At 48.9% G+C, this 20,377-nt stretch overlaps 1 protein-coding gene across 2 annotated transcripts in view; it reads left to right on the forward strand.

The window, feature by feature from the left end:
• The first annotated feature begins 5,543 nt into the window (after window positions 1-5,543).
• LOC146045601 (transmembrane protein 272-like) overlaps window positions 5,544-20,377 on the forward strand; it is a 48,703-nt gene continuing 33,869 nt past the window's right edge. Inside the window, exon 1 of one of the 2 annotated variants that reach the window (XM_083164577.1) lies at window positions 5,544-5,691. The gene's annotated coding sequence lies outside the window, so the exon portion shown is untranslated. The remainder of the gene's footprint in view (window positions 5,692-20,377) is intronic. The other variant, XM_083164576.1, reaches the window with a different exon arrangement.

Below are 20,377 nucleotides of genomic sequence, written 5' to 3' on the forward strand. Positions count from 1 at the left end.
AGATAGTGGGATAAGAGGGGATGTTCGGGGGATGGAAGATTAGAAGTTCAGTTTTAGCCATGTTTAGTTTCAGGAAGCGTTGGGTCATCCAGGCTGAGATGGCCGTGAGGCATTCGGAGACCTTGGACAGGAGTGATGGGGATAGGTCGGGGGAGGAGAGATAGATTAGGGTATCATCAGCATAAAGGTGGTAATGGAAGCCGTAGGAGCTGATGAGGGTGCCCAGAGAGGTGGTGTAGAGGGAGAAGAGGAGAGGGCCAAGGACTGACCCTTGGGGAACACCGACTGGCTGCGGGGTAGTAGTAGAGGAGGAGCTCGGAGTGGAGATGGAGAAGGAGCGATCGGAGAGGTATGAGGTGAACCAGGAGAAGACTATGCCAGTGATGCCAAAGGAGCGGAGGGTGTTGAGCAGGAGAGGGTGGTCAACAGTGTCAAAGGCAGCCGACAGATCAAGCTGGATGAGGATAGAGAAGAGGCCTTTGGATTTAGCCGATAGTAGATTGTTAGTGACTTTGGTCAGGGCAGTTTCAGTGAAATGTAAAGGGCGGAACCCGGATTGGAGGGGGTCTAGAATGGAGTTAGCAGTAAGGTGGCTTTGGAGACGATTATAGGCCAGACGTTCTAGGAGTTTGGAGGCAAAAGGGAGATGGGCCTGTAGTTGGACAGAGAGTTGGGGTCCAGATTTGTTTTTTTGAGAATTGGGGAGACAAGAGCATGTTTGAAGGAGGAGGGGAAGATCCCAGAGGATAGGGAAAGATTAAAGAGGTGAGCCAGGTGAGAGCAGATCGATGGACTGTAGCGGAGTGTGGCAGAGTGTGGCAAGCCTGGTGCCCACACTAGCGATACCTAAGGGGTACGACGGGTGAAGACTTACCTTTCCCAGTTGGAGCTAGCACCACGCACCAGGTACTTTAAGTCTTTCCCCAAAGAGTGCCCATTCATAGGCCCTATCCTTGTCCCTTTTGAGTGTGGACAGACTGTCAGAACTGTAATAGTTTACTCTGTCAGGCAGAGATCAGAGTTCAGAGTTTGTGGAAGAAGTGTGCCACCAGGTGGCCTAAGGATCAAAGTACAGCCCTCAGTGTGATCTCTTTCTTGGACTTTGAGTATTGTGCACAGGTTCCATTCAGGACTGGCCAACCTTAGTAATAAAAAGTACCCGGGTACATAAGGTTCTGTTATACTGTAATGTTATGGTGATTATCTTTAAATGCCTGTGTGATGTCAAAGTGTGATTTGTAAATCTTATTCGATTCGGCGGTGATACTGTACCTTCATCGTATAAGGTATCCAATCGGTATCTTGTACATTTAGTCAAGTACTTGAAACGGAGTCATATGACCCCATCCGTTGGGCATTAGCACCGCGAATACCGAATAGCATGGATTTGTGTCAACACACAGGGTGGCGGAGAGGTTACACTCACACGTCTTGGTAACAGCTTGATCGACGCTAGGCCACGCACCAACGCGTTTCGTCATCAAAGGACTTCGTCAGAGGGCTCTGACGAAGTCCTTTGATGACGAAACGCATTGGGGCGTGGCCTAGCGTCGATCAAGCTGTTACCAAGACGTGTGAGTGTAACCTCTCCGCCACCCTGTGTGTTGACACAAATCCATGCTGTTCATCACTGCGGTTGTGTTAACCGTCAGTTAGGGTACGTTACCCATGACTTTTATGTGAATTTTAAAGCTGCATGAAATAAATGGCTTATACATATTGCACTATGGAGCGCTCCTTTGTTTGTATTTTTTAGATTGAGTGACCCTTCGAATCCAGGTGTTGTCAGGAGCTGCCGGTCACATAAGACCAAAGTGCAGGAGACTGGAAGTTTGGGTATTAACCCTTTGGAAATTGGACTATTGTGGGACTTGCGCACTTAATTTCTGTATATATATATATATATATTTTTTATTAAATGTATATATATATATATACTGTATATATGTATATATATTATATGTATAATTTGTAAGCGGTATTATGGCACGTGGCCTTTGGGGCACACATTACGTGTTGTGGTGTATAGTGTAAGGGGCATTATGTGTGTGGTGTATAGTGTAGGGGGCATTATGGTGTGTGGCGGATAGTGAAAGGGGCGCCAGAAACTTTTTTGGGTGGGGTGAGCAATATCTATAGTTATGCTACTGCTTCTAGCGACTTCACAGGTGGTCACATGTACTGAGTAGACCCTGCCCCTCGGTACTTCCGGACTTGCACAAGTGCAATCGGAATTTTTGCACCGTTACCGGTTACCTACAAAAAGGTTTGTGGGGCAGCGGGAGGGTCTGGTAAAGACCGAGAGACTTCTGCTGAAACCGGGAGGGTAGGCAAGTCTGGCCTACAGTAATGATGGAGATAAGCACTGTGGAACACAGGGTGAGGCAGCCGCTGAGGATGCAGGAGACAATGCTACAGTAGGGGAGTGAGCACCACAGTATGTAGTGCGGACACGCAAATGACCGCTGCTGGAGAAATCATTCTCCAGGGCGAGCAAACACAAGTCAGTGTAGACTGACTTATATTTGTGGGGTTCCGACCGAAGGCAGGGCGGGCGGTTGACGTCATGTGAAATCAGCAGCCCGCCCCCAGCACACCTCCTCCTGCCCGCAAACCCATGGGAACGCCCAGCATTTTCATGGGGACGCCCATGACACGCTCAGCGTTCTCATGGGTGCAAACCTGGCGCACCGGCCCATGCCCCCTGCCCACACTGCTCCATGTGATCGGACCTGCGACTATGGACACCAAAATGTCTAGTTATGGCACTGCCAGCATAGGTTTGTGCACAGGGGGTGCCGGGTGTGCACCTCCTAATGACCATCCGCCGCCAAACTCTGACTCTGCGTGACAGTCTCGCGCCGCTGCCACTGCCCAAATCACGCTGACGCAGCGGCGCGGGACTGTCACTCAGAGTTGGTCAGCGAGCGGCTGAATGGTCGAGGTCAGTGTCGGGTGGGTGCCTTCCTCCTCGAGGAGCCGAGGAGGAGAGCGGGCGCACCACTGGCCCCATCTCCTACCTCCTCCACTGCGCCTCATTGCCACTGTGTCCTCTACAATGTCCCCCGACTGAGCATTCCCCAAGCAGAGGTGGTAGCGCGATCAGCTCGGTACTCCCCTCTGTGATCTAGATCAACTCTGCGCTCTTCTAAGCAGGCTGTGCTCTGACTGACTGAGGAGCGGGAAATGCAGGTGCACTGAGCCTGTCACACTCACGCACACAAAGAAGGGAGTCCAGGGAGCAGCCAGCACAACAGTGGGCACTGGCAGTCCCGACTAAATGGTATGTGAAATCCAACAATAATCACTCACACAGCAGAAGGTCAGGGCTGACACAAGGGGAAGGGGAGATGGTAGTGTCTAAATCCCCTTCAGTTTTGACAATTGGACGGGGACATGGCTGACATAGGGGGAAGGGGACATGGCTGACACAGGGGAGAAGAGGACATGGATGACACAGTGGGAAGGGGACATGACTAACACAGGGGGAAGGGGACATGGTTGACATGGGGAAGGGGACAGGGCTGACACAGGGGGAAGGGGACATGGCTGACACAGGAGGAAGGGGACATGGCTGATAGGGGGAAGGGGACATGGCTGACACAGGGTGAAGGGGACATGGCTGACACAGGGGGAAGGGGACATGGCTGACACAGGGGGAAGAGGACAGGGCTGACACTGGGGAGGGGGGCTGACATGGAGGACCCCCATGGCTGACACGGGGGACCCCCATGGCTGACACATTGAGACGGGAACATGGCTGACACGGGGTAATAGGGACAGGGCTGACACAGGGGGAAGAGGGGGATGCCGTTAAGATCCCGGCGGTCGGGATCCCGGCGTTCAGAATCCCGACGCCGGAATCCCGACCGCCGAAATCCCGACACATTCTCCCTCCGTGGGTGTCCACGACACCCCTGGAGGGAGAATAAATGAGTGTGCCGAGCGTAGCGAGGCACCGGGCCCGCTGCGTGTCGAGCGCAGCGAGCCCGCAAGGGGGGGTGATCCTCGTCCCCCCCTTGTCGGGATTTCGGCGGTCGGGATTCCGGCGTCGGGATTCTGAACGCCGGGATTCCGACCGCCGGGATTCAGTACTGAATCCGGAAGAGGACATGGCTGACACAGGGGGGGAGGACATGGCTGACACAGGGGAATGGAGACATGGCTGACACAGGGGGAAGGAATGGCGGTGAGGCGTAATGTGTAATGGACATCACGGTTTGAGGTGCAATGTGCAGGGCCGTAACTAGGGGGGGCTGGGGGGTCACGCGCACCGGGCGCTGGAGGTGAGGGGCGCTGTGAGGTCCGGTGTATGTGGACGCTGTAGTGTAGCGGCGGGCATGTTACTTTGACTCCGTCCATCTCCTACTAGCGCGGCTGCAGGAAGCTCTGATGACTTCGAAAAGACTTGCCGGACGCTGATTGGCTGAATTCAGCCAATCAGCGTCCGGCAAGTCTTTTTGAAGTCATCAGCGCTTCCCGCCGCAGCGCTAGTAGGAGACGGACGAAGTCAAAGTAAGATGCGGCTGCGGCTTCAACGGTGAGAGGACTGTGCGGGGAGGGGGGGGTCTCCGGCGCCAGGGACAAGGCGTCATTTGGTCGGTCCCCCCTGTCAGCTGCTAACTAAGCAGCGGGGAATAAACGCTGTGCGCATGCGCACAGCGTCTATTCCCGCAGCCAGGGGGCTGGGGGCATGGCTAGAGGCTCACAGAGCCTCTGGGTCATGCCCCCATAGCGGCAAAATGGGGGCGTGGCCTCGCGGGAGAGCAGCGATTATAGGCCACGCCCCAAATTAGGCCACGCCCCCCCGAAAATTTCGACGCGCCTCCGGCGCGCAGCAGCATCACTAGGGGGGGGGGGCACCAAAAGACTGCCTTGCCCCGGGCGCCGGAAACCCTAGTTTCGGCCCTGCAATGTGTAATGGGCATCACGGTTTGAGGTGCAATGTGTAATGGGCATTACGGTGTTTGGTATAACATGTAATGGGCATTACGGTGTTTGGTATAAAATGTATTGAGCATTATGGCATGTGGTATACTATGTAATGGGTGTGTGACGTGCAATAGGCATTACGTGTAATAGACGCACTGTCCCTGTTCTCCATGTTTTACAAAAAATTGTCAAGCCCTGGCATAATATGTAATGGGCATTACTGTGTGTGGCATTATACGACACGCACTGTGGGGAATGGTTCATTCTGAAGTGTATATATAAATAAGTCACCTTCTATTTAGTTTGCATTGATGCCCAACAGGCATTGTTGGACACGCCCAGTTGGCGGGGCAGGATACGCCACTCCAATGGTGCACCCCCTAACAAAATGGGCTGCGCACACCTATGACTGCCAGTATATGTTTTTTAACTAAATATTTATTTGAGCTCTTTTGGTGGAATGGGGACAGTACTGTATAAGCTATAACAGTGTATTTCTCAACTGTTGCAACAGTTCTATCCACTACAGCAGTTTTATCACAGGCATTACTGGAAACATTAGAGACAGCCTTGTTTTACTCATCCCATTGATTTCGTAACATCCAGTTGTGTTTTCACTTCTCTGTTCATGAATAGCTGCTGACCTGATGTGGCAAACCTGCACACCATTCCCACACTGTTATACACTTGTTAAGTAAACTCAAAGCATACAGGAAAAAAAAAGGATAAAAAGACGCTCAAAGACATCAAAATACAGAGGTAAGTGAGATCTGTACATCTACATAAGTATAATTGAACAATGTTTGTGTGTGTGTATGGATGTTCCACGATAACTCTCGAACGCTTTAACTATTCAGCTTCAAACTTTGCACAGTACCTTATCATCTTAAGGGACAATCTATGTGTTTAATTGGACGAGCACTTAAGGGTGCTGTCATCATGCTATTTCTGTTGTTTTCCTGCATTGTGATATGTCATTGGAAAGGTTATGACTTGCTGAATACAACACAATAAACAGACTCCCTTAAATGAACCCTTAAAGGCCTATAAGGGTCCATAAAATGAAAAAAAAGTACTTTACAAAGTTTTTGACAAACTGAAATGAATTAGAAACTTAGGGGGTTATTCTGATCGGTGCGGCCAAACTTGCGTACGTTACATATTAGCGTACGCTCTCCGTACGCGGCCGTTAAGGTTAAGTCCACCCACCAATCAGCCGCATACGTACGGCCAGAAACACCGACAAAGGGGAGTGGCGTACAATTGAGCGGACGGCTCACTCCTTAGACTCCGACAACTGGCGTACAACAGAGCGTACGCCACCGTTTACGGACGTCTCTCGTCCGTCTTCCCACCGACTTCTTGCGGCTATCTGAGCGTACGCCACCTTGCACGGACGGGTCTCTATTGTTTTCAATGGAAAACTCAGCGTATGTCACCGCTCATGAGAGCGAGCGTACGTCCGTGCACGCTGGCATACCCTTCACATATATGGACCTGCAAATCTTGCCTTTCATCTATAATTAAGAAAATTAATTAATTATTCTAATTGTTATTCAATTATTGTTTTCTATTAACTCAATTGTCTACCTTAATAAAGACCCTAATAACACAACATTTTAACCCTCATTACATGTATATTTGTTATGTTCTAATGTGGCATTTTAATCACTATCTATGTGTCCCCACATTGCTTTTACTTTTAAATAAATTTATGTTGGTGTTTGTGTGTATGTACTAAATTATGTCCATAATTAGTTTGATCTGATTTTTTTAACATGTATACCTACCCTGATGTTATGTGTGATGTTTTAATCTAACAACAATAAAAAATCATGCCTTTTCACTATGTGTTATTTCACCCCAAAACACACACATTCACACATCATTCATTACCCCTCACCTCAAATTACCAATATAACTTACATTACACATCTGTATGTACCTGCCCTTACAAACCCTCTCACATATTTATGATTAAAAACACAGGCAACTTCTAACTGTAAAAACACTTTTATTTATAACAAAACTGAAAGGGGGGGGGGGGGGGGGGATTAAAGCAGGGCCTCCAATCGGGTAAACAGAATTTGCAGATATAGCAGGGTAGAAAATTTCTTGCATTATCTGCCCCACATCATCCTGGTGCTGTTCAGTGTCTGTAGTGAAGGGGGAAAGAACATTATAATTAATATATATTATCCACAAATGTTTGTTGTATTTTAACATAATAAGAAGTTGTGAGTTAAGTCTGAAGCCCACATACATTTTTCTACTACATTGAAGATGGGTCTGCTGTAAACACGGTACAATAGACTAGTATGTTTTCACACACATACTGTACATATTACATGAAATGAAATAAATTCCTCCTTATTGGATGAATGTATGCTGTATCACCATTGGGAGGTTTGTTTTGGGGGAATCACCTCTAACCTCACAATTAACCTGTGCTATTTAAGGGTAATGACATTGTTGTGGCTTAACCACTCCTTACTTAGTAAAATGTTTGCCATTGCTGTATAAATTATAGGCCTAAAGCTATGTTTGTAAAGCATGCATCCGCATGGCCTCACATACTATTAACAAAACAATCTATAAATTAATGTTGCACATCATGCTGAGAAGTGGAGTTACACAACACCTGGATCCACATAACTACAACACCACTAATGTCGGATATGTCATTGGATGTACTGTTATGTCAATTATTCAAGGGGTGAGGCATGGCCACACTCAAAAAAACCACCAAGGGGACCCTTGTTCCTGGAGAAGGACAGGCCACACCTCATGGTCGACCTGCAGTGATATGTTGCAACTAATGTTAATGTTGGATACACATATGTGGTTGTTGTGATTGTTTATGTGTAGAAATGTGTAGGTAAACATTGGCCACATTATTTACTTACGGCTAGTTGAGCCATCCTGCTCGCCGCTGGTTCGGTGTCCGGTGGTTGGGGGGGTCAGGAGCAAGGGGGATGGGATAGGACTTGGGATAGAGGTAGTGGGTTGGAGTGGGGATTGGAGAGGTTTGGGGGTGGGTGGTGGGGAGGTGTAGGGGGGTTGGAAATGGGGTGGGGAGGGGTTTGGGTGGGGGTAGGGGTGTGGGTGGGGGTAGGGGAGTGGCTGGTGAAAGGGGATCTTGATATGGGGTGTGCTCCAGCAGGCCCCAATGTGTCCTCCTCCTCCTCCTCTTCCTCCTCTTCCTCCTCCCGGGCTGCCTCCTCCCGGGCTTCCATGCGTGCCCTTGCGCGTGCTGAAATGTTCATGTTAAAGGCATAGAAATCGAAGGTTGGGCTTCATAAAAATGGGGGAATGAAAAATTCACATTAGTCATGCTCATAACCTTACAAATTATCATTTCTGTTATATTTCATACATTTATCATGCTAACTAATTGATATGCTACACCCAAAAACAGAGCGACTACATATACCCCCCTATACACCCCTTATACACCCCATATACCGCCCTATACACCCCATATACACCCCTATACACCCCATATACCCCCATATACACCCCTTATACACCCCATATACACCCCTATACACCCCATATACCCCCCTATACACCCCATATACACCCCTATACACCCCATATACCCCCATATACACCCCATATACACCCCATATACACCCCATATACCCCCCTATACACCCCATATACACCCCATATACACCCCTTATACACCCCATATACACCCCATATACACCCCATATACACCCCTTATACACCCCTATACACCCCATATACACCCCATATACACCCACATACTCATGAACATATTTATAAAAAGTACAGAAATCATTGCAAAAAAACGCAGACATACTAGTAAATAAAAACTTACATCGGGCAATATGGCGGCGAATTGAAGAAAGCATCACTGGCTGCCGCCGGCGCAGGTCAGACCAGCGCCGCTCCACTTGTGCCAGGCTTTTGCGGACGCCGGTCCGGGCGTATATTAGCCGGCGGGCAGCATTATATGCCTGCTGCTTGTCCATGTTGGACACATATGGGCCCCTGGGCCCCAGGCGCCGGTCCATGACCTCAACCAAGGCCACCAGCTCCTGGTTAGAAAAGGCGTTAGCCCTGGTTGAAGTCATATTGGCAATGGCGTAGTTATTAATTGCAGGTACATATATCACTTTTGGTGCTTGCTGATTGGTCTTAAAACTTGTTTGTTTAGTATTAACTTTATTAATCCTTCTTACATTAACAAACTGGATGCGAATAGAAACTTACGCGGAGCGTTCTGATATACACACACCATAACCAACAGTATGCTTTCAATGTATAGAGAGACATACTGTATATACAGTGTGCTGAAAATAATACACGCAACCGTCTACTAATAAATACGCTGCTAAAAAAGGCACAATACAACGATTTCCATGGAGAGCCGTACTGTATATACAGTGTGCTGAAAATAATACACGCAACCGTCTACTAATAAATACGCTGCTAAAAAAGGAACAATGCAACATGTTGGTGTATGACAATTTCATACTCATTACATATGTAAGGAAAGCATTATAACGTGATGTTTTGAAATGTGATTCAGAAAGCATACACCAGGGGTGGGGAACCTCCGGCCCGCGGGCCCGATACGGCCCCCGCAGCCAGTTTGTCCGGCCCGGCTGCCCGCCCGCACTCATGCCCGCTTACCCTCCCTCCTGTCAAACAGAAGCGGTGATGCGCCGCCTGATCGCCCGGCCAGATAAGGGGGAGAGCTGTGGAGACGCGCTGGCCAATCACTGCGGGCTGTAGTGGTGACGTGCCCGCCAATCACTGCGGGCTGTAGGGACTTCCATCCTCTCGCGAGTGCTGTGATGCGCCCATCATGCACTGCATGGGCGGGAGCATTGCGAGAGGACGGAGTCCATCAGCCACAGCAGCAGCAGCCGCATTACCCTGTGCAGCCGGACCTACAGTAATTACTGTAAAAAAAAAAAAAGGTAAATGCTTCTCCTGGCTCATCACTTTCCCTAGCTGCCAACCACCCAGCCTCACTCATGCCGACCTCCCTTCCCCAGTGACTGACAGATCCAGGGGTTGTCATTTATTCATAAAAAGTGACAGTGTGGAGGAAAGGGGGGGGGGGTGTCTCCCCCAAACAGGATTATGAGATTATGTCTGATTTTCCGACATAATCACATAAACCTTTTTGTGGGTGACACCCCCCTTCCTCCACACTGCCACTTTTTATGAATAAATTACATCCCCTGGATCTGTCAGTCATCCATATCACCCTCACACTGCTGTACATTAATTAGCCCACCCTGGTGTCTCTGCAGTGGTGGGCAGAACTGTTATGCATATGTCCGCATGTGTATAATGCCCACATGTATGCGCCGCTGCCCGTATGTATAATGCCCACATGTATGTACCGCTGCCCGTATGTATAATGCCCACATGTATATACCGCTGCCCGTATGTATAATGCCCACATGTATATACCGCTGCCCGTGTTTATAATGTCCACATGTTTACGCCGCTGCCCGTGTGTATAATGTCCACATGTATATGCCGGTGCCCTGTGTATAATGCCCACATGTATATGCCGCTGCCCGTGTGTATAATGCCCACATGTATATGCCGCTGCCCGTGTGTATAATGCCCACATGTATATGCCGCTGTCAGTGTGTATAATGCCCACATGTATATGCCGCTGTCAGTGTGTATAATGTCCACATGTATATGTCGCTGCCTGTATGTATAATGCCCACATGTATATACCGCTGCCCGTGTGTATAATGTCCACATGTATACGCCGCTGCCCGTGTGTATAATGCCCACATGTATATGTCGCTGCCTGTATGTATAATGCCCACATATATATACCGCTGCCCGTGTGTATAATGTCCACATGTATACGCCGCTGCCCTGTGTATAATGCCCACATGTATACGCCGCTGCCCGTGTGTATAATGCCCACATGAAAATGCCGCTGCCCGTGTGTATAATGCCCACATGTATATGTCGCTGCCTGTATGTATAATGCCCACATGTATATACCGCTGCCTGTATGTATAATGCCCACATGTATATACCGCTGCCCATATGTATAATGCCCACATGTATATACCGCTGCCCGCGTGTATAATGCCCACATGAAAATGCCGCTGCCTGAATGTATAATGCCCACATGTATATGCCGCTGCCTGAATGTATAATGCCCACATGTATATACCGCTGCCCGTATGTATAATGCCCACATGTATATACTGCTGCCCGTGTGTATATTGCCCACATGCATATACCGCTGCCCGTGTGTATAATGCCCACATGTATACGCTGCTGCCCGTGTGTATAACGCCCACATGTATATACCGCTGCTCGTGTGTATAATGCCCACATGTATACGCTGCTGCCCGTGTGTATAACGCCCACATGTATATACCGCTGCCCGTGTGTATAATGCCCACATGTATATGCCGCTGCCCGTGTGTATAATGCCCGCATGAATATATTGATAATTTTTATATGGCCCCCGAAGGATTTTATAAATATCCAAATGGCCCTTGGTAGAAAAAAGGTTCCCCACCCCTGGCATACACGAACTCCAACAGATACCAGCTGACAACACTCATCATTGGAATGACAGGTGCACACATTTCACCATGTAGCACACAATGGTCCACAACCTGTGTATGTGCATGTACAGGTGAATGTTCAGGTGCGTTGAGACCTGCGTAATTTAAGCGGGAATTATCGCCGGGAAATATCGGCGTAAATTAGCTACTACATTGCGGGAAAAATATACGCCCCCTTGTTCATGGCGGGAGATTACCATATAAATATTCAGGCAGATGCAGGCCAGAATTGCTGCAAACATGTCTAGCTCAGATGATTCCGCAGCTGAGGACGCTCTACAGAGAGCAAGAGCAGAATCCTTGCTTGAAAGGTTGAGGCAGAGGGAGCAGGAGAGGACAAGGAGGACCCAAGAGCAAGGGGGCCCCTCACTAACAGCCACTACTGCAATGCCACCAGCTACACAAGGGCCAAGCAACCAGCCAGAACAAGAGGTTGCATCTCTCCAAACAGGTGTGACCCAGCAGGTGCATGGTGAGAGAACTGGGGCCACCAGAAAACGAGCTGCAACATCTAGGGTGAGGACTGAGCAGGATACCACCACCAAAAAGAGAAACCCTGCATTTGTAGAGGCAGAATTGAGAATTTTAGTGCCCAGGACACGCGAATGGATCGAATTGCCAACCAGGAAGCCGGGTGCCAGTGCAAAGAGAAACCTTTGGGAGAAGATCACAGAGGAAGTGAACCAGGTGTCACCAGTGGTCAGAGATTGGCTAGCAGTGAAGAAAAGGCAAGTGTGTTTCTCCCCCTGATAATGTCATATGTGTGTACATATGTTACATGTATGTTTTGAGAATAATAGAAAGGTGTGTTTGTAGATAGTGCTACATTTCAATGTCACATGTGAACACAACCATGTCTAATAACCCACATTTATATATGTGTCAGATCCCCTGCGCTCAGCTTCGACGCTGGCGCAGGGAAGTCGCGGCAGGACGTCCCGGCTGTTGCTAAGCGGCCGAGACGCCGCCGCGTCACGAGACGCCACCGCGTCACTGGTCAGCGCCGCATCACCAGACGCGGGTGCGTCAGCAGCGCGCATCCCGCGTCTGACGTCACGGACGGCCTGGGATCAGGCTCCCGGCCGCTTCCGCAACGCCCGCCCCGGTTGCCTAGGCGACGGGGACGCCAGGTGGCCGGGCGGGAGGTTGGAACCAATCAGCAGGCTGCTTCCTCTTCTTAAACCCTGGCGCCGGTTCACTCAGTGCCGGTTATAGTTCTGACATCCGTGTCCTGAGTGTTCCCGGTCCCTGGAGCTGCTTGCCAGTCATCGGCCGTTGGTATCCTGCTTGTTCCTGTGGGTTCCAGTCTGCCTATTCCCAGCCTTGCCCGCTGCAGTCCGACTTCCAGCTAAGTTGTTTTCCTTTATATGGTTCTGCTGGATTGTTTTTTGCGGGTCATCTTGTGTGTATTGTTACACTTGTTACATAGTGGGTCATCTTGTGTGTATTGTTACACTTGTTACATAGTGGGTCATCTTGTGTGTATTGTTACACTTGTTACATAGTGAGTCATCTTGTGTGTATTGTTACGCCCCTGGCCCCGCGTCAGATAGGTGTCGTCTCGCACCTTCCACGGTGCCTCACCTATTCAGGAGCTGTGTTAGGGTCCTCGCCAGGGGGGTTCTTAAGTTAGCATTTCCCCTTGTCTATCTCTGACCTTGACGTGCGAGTTGTCAACCCGTAAGACCAGGTGGCATCGAGGTGGGAGCCTGACTAACGGGCTCCCACGAACGCGGCTATTAATGGTGAAGCTTAGCCTCGCACACTCACGTCAACTACAGTCGATAGCAACGGAGTCAGGTCGGCGAGGTTACACAACTCCTAACATTATAACCGGCCATATACTCACGCAGCCGCGGTCCTCGGTCAGTCATGGATCCCTCTCAGCAGGCCACAGGACATGCTATAGTGGGTCAGATTCACACCCTTACACAAAAACTCCAGGAGCTCACACTTAAGGTCAATTCACAGGAGGAACAGGTCCATGGGGTCCTCTCATCCTCCAGACGCCCAGAACCTAAGCTTAATCTCCCAGATCGTTTTTCTGGCGATCGTTCCCAATTTTACAACTTCAGGGAATCCTGTAAACTTTATTTTAAGTTACGCCCCATCTCCTCTGGTTCAGACTCACAGCGGGTAGGAATAATTATTTCCCTGTTACAGGGAGATCCTCAGACCTGGGCTTTCGGTCTTCCCACGGGAGACGAAGCCCTCACCTCCGTAAATTCCTTCTTCACGGCCATGGGATTATTGTATGATGATCCCGATAGGTCTGCCTCGGCAGAGGCTAATCTCCGGGCCCTTAGGCAGGGTCAGGGTACCGCAGAGGGATATTGCACTCAATTTAGGAGGTTGGCCAATGACTCTGGGTGGAATGACCCCGCATTGCGCAGCCAGTTTAGAATTGGTCTGTCAGACAGTCTCAAGGACGCTCTGGTCCACTACCCGTCTCCCACATCTCTCGATGACATTATGCAGTTAACTATCAAGGTTGATCGACGTTTTCGGGAACGTCAGAGAGAGAGGGAATCTGGGGTCTTTCCCTCATCTTCTCCGCGAGAGTCTCCAGATTATTCAGGGGAGGAACCCATGCAGGTTGGGGCCACTCGTCTTTCCGCTTCTGAAAAGAACCGGAGAAGACTGAAGGGCTTGTGTCTGTATTGCGGTGGTTCTGGACATCGCGCCTTGGTTTGCCCTCTCAAGGCGGGAAAAGACAGGGCCTAAGTAACTTCGGGGGAGTTCACTTGGGCCTTACTCATTTTTCCCCCATTGACTCAGTATATATTAAGACCACTGTCTCCTTTGGAAGGCAGTTCCGGGAGGTCTCTGCCTTTTTGGACTGTGGTGCAGCTGGCAATTTTATTGACGCCACGCTGGCAGACTCACTCGGGTTCAAGCCGGTGCCCCTCGAGGGCTCATTGTCAGTCTGTGGCTTAGATGGCTTACCACTTTCCAACGGCAGTATCTCTTTCTGTACTCCTTCCCTAGGGTTGACTATAGGAGCTTTACATTCGGAAGAGATATCCTTTTTGATTTTTCATTGTCCTTTTTCACCTCTTGTCTTGGGTCTTCCTTGGTTAAAGAAACATAATCCCGATATCAACTGGGTTACAGGGGAGATCATCCGGTGGGGCTCATTTTGTCTTGATAACTGTTTGTCCTTACCCCTTCGGGCAGTGTCTTCTGTTCCCTCTTCATTGCCCTTACCCTATCACAGCTACGCTGATGTTTTTTCCAAAAAAGAGGCAGAGACACTGCCACCTCATCGGTCATTTGATTGTACCATTGATCTGGTTCCCGACGCTAGGTTACCTAAAGGGCGTCTGTATGCTTTGTCTGCCCCTGAATCTCGTGCCATGGACAATTATATTAAGGAAAGCCTAGAAAGAGGCTTCATTCGGCCTTCCAAGTCTCCGGTGGGGGCGGGTTTTTTCTTTGTTGAGAAAAAGGATGGGTCCTTGCGGCCCTGTATTGACTACCGTGCTTTAAACCAGATTACCATTAAAAACTCCTACCCGTTGCCTCTTATCTCGGTCTTATTCGATCAGATCCGAGAGGCCGTCATCTTCTCTAAGATTGATTTAAGAGGAGCATATAATCTCATTAGGATCAGACAGGGAGATGAGTGGAAGACCGCCTTCAACACCCATTCCGGCCACTATGAATATCTAGTGATGCCTTTTGGCCTTGCCAACGCTCCTGCAGTCTTCCAGGATTTCATTAATGAGGTACTCCGGCCTTTTCTTGGGGTTTTCGTTGTGGTCTATCTAGATGATATTTTGATTTTTTCCCAGACGCTATCTGAGCATAGACAACATGTCTGCATGGTCCTCCAAAAACTTCGTTAAAACCACCTGTATGCTAAATTAGAGAAATGCGAGTTTGAGGTACCTCAAGTCTCTTTCCTTGGTTATATCATTACCCCTAAAGGATTCTCCATGGACCCCAGTAAAGTTCAAGCCATCTTGTCATGGGCCCGTCCCACTAACCTCAAGGCAGTCCAGAGGTTCCTTGGATTTGCGAATTATTATCACAAATTTATCCGGTCCTTCTCTGACATCGTTGCCCCTATTGTGGAACTCACTCGCAAGGGAGCTGATCCACAAAACTGGTCCCTTCAGGCCATCACATCCTTCGAACGGTTGAAGAAAGCTTTTTGTTCTGCCCCCATTCTTCACCATCCGGATCCCAAGATTCCCTTCTTGATAGAAGTGGATGCCTCCGATGTCGGAGCTGGAGCTGTACTCTCCCAGACTCACAACCTAGATAATAAGCTACATCCTTGTGCCTATTTCTCACGTAAATTCTCCTCAGCTGAAAGAAATTACGATGTCGGAAATAGAGAGCTGCTAGCTATAAAATGGGCCTTCGAGGAGTGGCGTCAATGGCTTGAGGGAGCGGAGCATCGAATAACCGTTATCACTGATCACAAAAATCTGGCATATATTCAATCGGCCAAACGACTCAACCCACGTCAAGCCAGGTGGGCTCTATTCTTCACCAGATTTCAATTTATCATCACCTTTAGGCCCGGTCCTAAGAACACCAAGGCCGATGCTCTTTCTCGAAGTTTCCAATCCTCTCAAGACTCGGAAGCAAGGGATGAACCCATTATTTCACCTGACATCATTTTGGCTGGGGTAACCCAAGATCTGGCTTCCCGGGTACTCGCCTCACAGTCCTCTGCGCCTCAGTTGACCCCTCAAGATCGGCTCTTTGTCCCCCGGACTTTACAAGATTTAGTCCTCAAAGATTTCCATTCCAGTAGGATAGCAGGACATCCTGGCATCGTCAAGACTTTTGAAAATTTGTCTAGAGTGGTCTGGTGGCCCACCATGAAACAAGATGTCACCCGTTTTGTCTCTGCATGTCCAGTTTGCGCCCGACAGAAGACACTTAGAGTTTCTCCTATGGGCCAACTTCTTCCGTTATCCATTCCAGTAAGGCCATGGTCCCATATTTCTATGGATTTTATCGTCGACCTTCCTTTGTCTTCCCATTTTTCCACCATTTGGGTCACGGTCGATCGATTCAGTAAGATGGCTCATTTTGTACCCCTACGCAAGCTTCCCTCGGCTCAGGAATTGGCTCAACTTTTCATCGTTCATATCTTCAGACTACATGGCCTTCCGACTGATATAGTCTCAGACAGAGGATCCCAATTTATTGCCAGTTTTTGGAGGACTTTTTGTTCTGACTTGGGTATTCAGCTTAGCTTGTCCTCTGGATATCATCCTCAGTCCAACGGACAAACTGAAAGAGTCAACCAGATCTTGGAACAATATTTACGCTGCTTCGTGGCCAAGTGTCAGACCGATTGGGCAGAATTGGTCCCGTTGGCTGAATTTTCGTACAATAACACCTATCATGTGTCTACCAAGGCTTCACCCTTTTTCTGCAATTTCGGGTTTCACCCCAAATGTAGTTCTTTTGATAGTCCCGTGCAGACCCCTCAATCTAACTCCGCGGCAGTTGCCACTCTTAGGAACTCCTGGAAAAAGGTGCATCATGCTTTAAAATTGTCTTCAGCCCGATCCAAGACATTTTATGATAGACATAGAAGACCTTGTTTATTTAAGGTTGGTCAGAAAGTTTTTCTTTCAACCCGTCATATCAAGTTGCGCCAGAGATGTCCTAAACTGGGTCCCAAATTCATTGGACCTTTTCTCATCACCAAACAAATCAACCCGGTAGCCTTCCAATTACTATTACCCAAATCTTTGAGGATCAATAATGTCTTCCATTGTTCTCTTTTCAAACCAGTTTCTTCTTTCTCCCGTCCTAAACATTCCGGTAGACCTGTGCTTGTCAAGGGTCACAAAGAATTTGTGGTAGAACGGATTCTCGACTCCAAACTCATCCGGGGTCAGCTCAAATTTCTGGTTCATTGGAAAGGATTTGGGGACGAAGAGAGATCGTGGGTACCTGACAGATTCTTACATGCACCCAGATTGAGGGCAGAGTTCTTCAAAAAAATTTCCATTTAAACCTGGGAATAAGGGTTCGGTGACCCCTCCTCAAGGGGGGGGTACTGTCAGATCCCCTGCGCTCAGCTTCGACGCTGGCGCAGGGAAGTCGTGGCAGGACGTCCCGGCTGTTGCTAAGCGGCCGAGACGCCGCCGCGTCACGAGACGCCACCGCGTCACTGGTCAGCGCCGCATCACCAGACGCGGGTGCGTCAGCAGCGCGCATCCCGCGTCTGACGTCACGGACGGCCTGGGATCAGGCTCCCGGCCGCTTCCGCAACGCCCGCCCCGGTTGCCTAGGCGACGGGGACGCCAGGTGGCCGGGCGGGAGGTTGGAACCAATCAGCAGGCTGCTTAATCTTCTTAAACCCTGGCGCCGGTTCACTCAGTGCCGGTTATAGTTCTGACATCCGTGTCCTGAGTGTTCCCGGTCCCTGGAGCTGCTTGCCAGTCATCGGCCGTTGGTATCCTGCTTGTTCCTGTGGGTTCCAGTCTGCCTATTCCCAGCCTTGCCCGCTGCAGTCCGACTTCCAGCTAAGTTGTTTTCCTTTATATGGTTCTGCTGGATTGTTTTTTGCGGGTCATCTTGTGTGTATTGTTACACTTGTTACATAGTGGGTCATCTTGTGTGTATTGTTACACTTGTTACATAGTGGGTCATCTTGTGTGTATTGTTACACTTGTTACATAGTGAGTCATCTTGTGTGTATTGTTACGCCCCTGGCCCCGCGTCAGATAGGTGTCGTCTCGCACCTTCCACGGTGCCTCACCTATTCAGGAGCTGTGTTAGGGTCCTCGCCAGGGGGGTTCTTAAGTTAGCATTTCCCCTTGTCTATCTCTGACCTTGACGTGCGAGTTGTCAACCCGTAAGACCAGGTGGCATCGAGGTGGGAGCCGGACTAACGGGCTCCCACGAACGCGGCTATTAATGGTGAAGCTTAGCCTCGCACACTCACGTCAACTACAGTCGATAGCAACGGAGTCAGGTCGGCGAGGTTACCCAACTCCTAACAATATGAAACATGCACCATTGGTGTGATGTGAGGTTATGGGCACAGTTCTGCTCATGTGAAGTATGTGATGGGACAACAGAAAGTGTGTTGTTGAAAAAGAGTTGTTGTAACATGTTCCATATGATGCTACTGAAACAAGAATGACCAAACTGTGCACATGTTGCTGGTGAGAAACTACACATCCCAGTATGCCTTCCCATAGTTAAATTACTCCATAATAACCCCACTGTCAAGCTATGGTGGAATGTGTAGTTTCACAACAGGTGGAGGTGCATAATTTGGCCATGGATGATGTCATTTCTGCATAGTGATCTATGTATGTGCATTTAGTGGCCTAATGAATGAGATGAGACACTGAAATGCCTCATAATGGAGACATTAATGTGTGTGTGGGAAACATATGGCTAAAAAACATAAGATCACCCACACTAGGAAATGTAACGTAGTCATGATGTTCACTAGCACAGTGGTGCACATATCTCATGGTGATATTTGTATTTTTAAACTTGTAGGTGGACAGACTTCAAAAGTACACTTAAGAGGAAGATGACTGACCGGTACAACCACCGCATGTCCACCGGGAGGGGGCCTATGCCAGATCATTTGGAATATACCCCCCTGGAGCAGGACGCCTTGGATGTAATTGATGTGGCCGAGGTCAGGGGGATATCCAATATGGATAGTGAGCTCCCGGTGGAGGTCTTTGCTGCTGCTTTTGATGGTAAGTCACAGTAATGCATTGTATTTGGAAAGATATTTTTTAGTGCGTATGTGATGGTGACATTGTTTTCAATTATTATCCTAGAAGAAGCAGAATCACAGGATGAACCGGCAGCATCTTCCTCTGCAGAGCCACAGGTGGAGCAAGCGGTCCAGCCTCCACCAACACGACACCCCCAGCCACAGGACACATGGGATGCCAGGTGGATGGTGATACTGGAGAGGATGGAGCAGCGAGTGGAGGGGTCTACGGTCTGTCAGCAGAAGGTTGTGGAATTTCTGGCAGATTGGAAGTCCACAAAGAGGCAGCAGTGTGAGGCCTTAAACCGCATCAATGACACTCTGGCGGCTGGCATGCAAAGCATTGACCAGCAATTCAGCCGCCAGAATAACATTCTTGTGGAGCTGCTCACCACCGCCAGGTCCCTAAGGGACAATCCCCCATCTGCTGGCCCACCCCAAGCTGCTCCCCAACCTTCCACCTCTGCTGACCCTCCTGTGTCCACTAGGGGAAGACGGCGCAAGCCATCAGAGCCAAAGGCCCCTGTCCCCAAGGCCCCATCTAAAAAGGGGAAAAAAGGGCCCAAATAATGACACCTGGTTCACTTCCTCTGTGGTTGGACCCCAAATGTTTAAATTGCACTGGACATCCACTTCCTGAGTTGGCCATCGATCCATTTTCGTGCCATGGGCATTAAAGTTCTTATTTTGACCTCTAGAAATGCAGGATACATTTTTGGTGGTGTGTATCATGCTTAGTATTCACCCTGGTTGTTGCAGTTCGTATTCTGGTGTCCCCATTTCTTTCACCATTGCATTTGCAGGGTAACACATGTTTGGAGATATGCAACCTCTTGTTCTGGCTGATTTTTATTTTTGTGTATATTTTATATTTTAGTTTTATTTATGACATTAAAGTGGCAAATAAGCTGTGGTGCTGAACAGCAAATAAATTTATTTTCCCAATTACAACACAATTGTTGTATGTGTAATTTCTTGTGTGAAACAAATACTACATTTATGTGTACTTACTGACCAGGGTATTTTTGAGCATTTCTTGAAGTGTGGTAGAAGTTTCCCATGTGTAAACCTCTCCATGGCCATTCACATGTTCATATCCAACTTTTCCCTGCTAATTAGTTTGTGTCAGCAC

This window comes from Crinia signifera, chromosome 11 (assembly GCF_055691185.1).
Source record: "Crinia signifera chromosome 11, ASM5569118v1, whole genome shotgun sequence".
Classification (NCBI taxonomy): Eukaryota; Metazoa; Chordata; class Amphibia; order Anura; family Myobatrachidae; genus Crinia; species Crinia signifera.